The sequence below is a fragment of the Rhinoraja longicauda genome, chromosome 10 (assembly GCF_053455715.1).
Source record: "Rhinoraja longicauda isolate Sanriku21f chromosome 10, sRhiLon1.1, whole genome shotgun sequence".
In the NCBI taxonomy this organism is placed as follows: Eukaryota; Metazoa; Chordata; class Chondrichthyes; order Rajiformes; family Arhynchobatidae; genus Rhinoraja; species Rhinoraja longicauda.
In genome coordinates, this window is record NC_135962.1 from 44,147,742 (window position 1) to 44,152,331 (window position 4,590).

Below are 4,590 nucleotides of genomic sequence, written 5' to 3' on the forward strand. Positions count from 1 at the left end.
AATTGTTTATAAAATTTTGCGTTTTTTTTTTCTTGAATTCACCCCAAGTTCTTACTGAAAGTGTGCATTCTTAATATAGTTCTTGAGTAGATCATACTCAGTAGATAGTAGGCAATTCTTGATGAGATGAAAATCAAAATTGAAAGAAAATTTGGCAGCATGGTGGCGTCTGTACAGATTTTGTACGTTCTCCCCATGACCTGCTTGGGTTTTCTCTGGGATACCCCATTCCTCCCATACTCCAAAAACGTACAGTTTTGTAGGCTAATTGGCTTGGTATAATTGTAAATGTTCCTAGTGTGCGTAGGATAGCGTCAGTGTGAGAGGATCGCTGGTTGGACGGACTCTGGGCCGAAGGGCCTGTTTCCATGCTGTATCTCTAAACTAAACTAAACTAAAAGAATTACTGATGCTGTAAACTTTAGAGATACAGCATGGAAGCAAGCTTTTGGCTTATGGGTCTGCGCTGACTAGCAAACCCCGTACACTAGCATTATCCTACACACTAGGGACAAATTACAATTTTACTGAAGCCAGTCAACCTACAAACATGTACATCTTTGGAGTGTGGGAGGAAACCGGAGCACCTGCAGAAAACCCACGCCGTCATAGTGAGAACGTTCAAACTCCATACACACAGCACCCACAGTCAGGTTTGAATCCAGGTCTCTCGTGCTGTAAGGCAGCAACTCTACCACTGTGCCACAGTGCTGCCCCAATCTGAAATTTAAAAAATGCCGGATACACTCAGCAGATCGGGTAGCATCTGTGGAAGGAGAAATAAAGTTATAGATTCAATTCTAACGAAGGGCCCTGGACCTGAATCGTTAACTCTTTCTCTCTTTTCACAGATGTTGCCTGACCTGCTGAGTGTTGGCAGAATTTTCCCTATGTCAAATATTAATTGTATCTCACTTCTTGCCATGGCTGTAATCTTTTGAGCTGCGTTGAATGGCATAATTTTCACGCATTTTGCATTTATCGCTACATATTATTGTGCACTTGTGAGATTAACATTAATAGCAAACTTATTACCTATGTGCTGGTAATCTTGTTTTTTTTTTGTGGTGATCTACATTGCAAATTATTGAAAAGAGTGCAGTCTTCTGTTTAGAAGTACCGAAGTCTTAAGTATTCCCATCAGTCATACACTTTTTGAGAAATTTATAATTCTGAAGATATTCACTGTAGGATATGTAGAGGGCATCCTCATCAGCTGAGCATGAAAGAATTTCATTTTAATAAAGCTTTATTATGTTGGCTCTCTTTGATAGTGATAGTTGTGGAGGGGAGAAGGGAAACAATTTAAGTATGTTTTTTGCCTTTTGGGACATGCTTTTTTTAAACCCTGCGTCATTGACGGATCCTTGATAAAATGGTTGAAATTGGGGAATGTCAATATAAAAGTCACGGATGCAAATTAAGCTTATTGGCGAATTCATATTTTCCACTGCTCCTGTAATATTTATCCTTTCGCAATGTTTGATTATCACGTTACCATTTTTAGAGCATTTCAAGCTAAACTGGAATTTCCAAATTTATGTTATTTTTACTATGTCTTTTGCAACGCAAACCTCATGGAAAGCGTTTGATGCCTTATGAAAGGAACAGTAATCTTCTTAAGCTGTTGCAGTCCATTTGTGCTTCTACAGTGCCATTAGATTTGTAGTTCCAGAATTTTGATTTAACAACAATAAAGAATCATCGATTTCAATTTCTAAGACAGGGATACTTTGACTCTGATGCACGTCCTTAAATATAGTAAACGTGTGCAGATTTGGGAGTTGGTGCAGTACTTTTTGGAGATGTTACACACTTTGGCCATTGTAGCACATCTGTCTAAGGACTATATTCTGCACTCTGCATCTTCCCATTTAATCAATCTATTGTACTTGAGGTTGAACTGATTGTGTTTTTATATGGCATATCTGATCTGTTTGGATAGCATGCAAAAAAAAGGTTTTAACTGTACCTCGGTACATGTGATAATAATATACCGAAACCTAAATGTGGACTGGTGGAGGAAGTGAATGTTCTGAAGGGAATGGGATACCAAGTAACTACGCTGCCTTTTCCTGGATGGTCTTGAATGCTATGGAGATGCAATCAATGATGCTGAAGAAGAATATTAATAAATGTCTTATAAATTATGTAAACGCTTTGGAGATTCAGGACCTTAATACGTATTGAAATGTATTCAAATTCCAAATAGCTCTTGTAGCCACAAAGAGTATGCGGCTTATCACTGGTAATTCCCTGATGTTGCTTTTGGTGGTACAATTGACTATACGAGGGAGAGATTGATCAGCCACGATTGAATGGCTGAGTAGACTTGATGGGTCGAATGGCCTAATTCTACTATCCCTTATGATCATCAAAGATCCCCATCATCCAAGCAATGCCCTCTTCTGGTACCATGAGGCAAATTTCTAAATCCCTGCATCATTTTTTTCATTGATAAGTGATTTTTATTTTTTCAAGAGTGTGTAAGATTTTGTGATTGAAACGGCTTATACATTTGAGTACAATTTATGCATCCAAACTTTATAAAATACCTTCTTCAATAAACATGGCCATTTTAACTAAACCCTCGAGAAAATGATGACGCAATGTATTTTTAGTTTTTGAAGATCAATTCTTGCATCTAGATAAATCCTCCATGATGGAACATTTGTGAAATTGCCTTGTGTGAATTCTTAACCTTATTGCAGAAATCAGCCATGGGTTTATAGCTAAATATAATGCGTGCATGCATAAATATGTGATAGGCATAATGAGTTGGCTGTCTGCTCAAGTGTGAGGTGAGACCTGGATATACTTTGATTTATGAATATTCAATTTGTAAATATTTGTTATAATTGATCATTTTGACAATTGTGAATAATTCTTGTTGAGAGACAAGGATGGAGATTATTATTGATAACTTAATCAAAAAATGAAATTTCAATGGTTGTAGCTGTGCCAATAAAAATCACCATCCATTTGGTTGACAACTAATTTGCAATACACTGATAATTGCACTTTGAATATCCTTTACTTTTATTTTCCTAATGTTCCACCTTGAGCAGCAACCCTTCCACTGCCCCTATAGCAGCCCACCCAGGCTGCAGTGTGTCGCATCTTTAAGATGAATTGAGCACTCAATAATTATTCAAATGCACCAACCTCACCCATCTAAAGGACGACAGTAATATGTTCTGTCCTCCAAGTCACCAACACCTGACCATTGATATAAGTGCATTGTGAAAGAAAATGCAGCCTGTTGACATAATTGCCTACTGACATAATGGTTATAAGAAATAGATCTCTTAGTTGCTATGGAGGGCGTGCAGCGTAGGTTCACTAGGTTAATTCCCGGAATGGTGGGACTGTCGTATGTTGAAAGGCTGGAGCGATTGGGCTTGTATACACTGGAATTTAGAAGGATGAGGGGGGATCTTATTGAAACGTATAAGATAATTAGGGGATTGGACACATTAGAGGCAGGAAACATGTTCCCAATGTTGGGGGAGTCCAGAACAAGGGGCCACAGTTTAAGAATAAGGGGTAGGCCATTTAGAACGGAGATGAGGAAGAACTTTTTCAGTCAGAGAGTGGTGAAGGTGTGGAATTCTCTGCCTCAGAAGGCAGTGGAGGCCAGTTCGTTGGATGCTTTCAATAGAGAGCTGGATAGAGCTCTTAAGGATAGCGGAGTGAGGGGGTATGGGGAGAAGGCAGGAACGGGGTACTGATTGAGAGTGATCAGCCATGATCGCATTGAATGGCGGTGCTGGCTCGAAGGGCTGAATGGCCTACTCCTGCACCTATTGTCTATTGTTGCAACGGTATGTTAACTCTGGAAACGTGCCATGCGTTTCAAAGAGTAGTGATGTAATGGAGAGAATGAAAAAGGGGTTATAGGTATGGTTAGAAAATCAGAATCAACAGCTTGTACTTCTCAGTTTGACGATGATGCATAAAAAAGTGAGATTGTTACTGCAAGATTTGAAAGAACATTCATTGAAAGGGTGGCAGATCTTCTGAAAGTTGTTAGGGTCAAGGCTGCCATGTCTAGTTTGAAGAAAGGTGCAAAACTGCATGATATTCATCTGGCAGGAAGATACCCTGGTCACAGAATGTTTTCCAAAAGAATTGCGACATATTGAGAAGAAACAGCTTTTGATAACAAAAACTGCATCAACCTCTCCTTATCCAAATCAGATGTTAATGTTGCCAGAGGAAGATAGGTATGCACATTTTGTACTGTAGTTCACCGTAGTCACTTGCAGATTGATGGACATCAGGGCTTGAACAATAGGGACTGTTTCGCTGAACACTTACACTCAGTCCATCTAGGCTTATGGGATTCGGCGACTGTTTTACTGAACACGTGCTCCATCCGCCTAGGACTATGTGATCTCCCGGTTGCCAACCATTTCAACTCCCATTCCTATACTGACCTTTCTGTCCTGGGCCTCCTCCACTGCCAGAGTGAGGCCACATGCAAATTGGAGGAACAGCACCTCATATTTCACATGGATAGCTTACAACTCTGTGGTGTGAACATTGAATTATATAATTTTAAGTAACTCCATCTTGCATTCCCCTCTT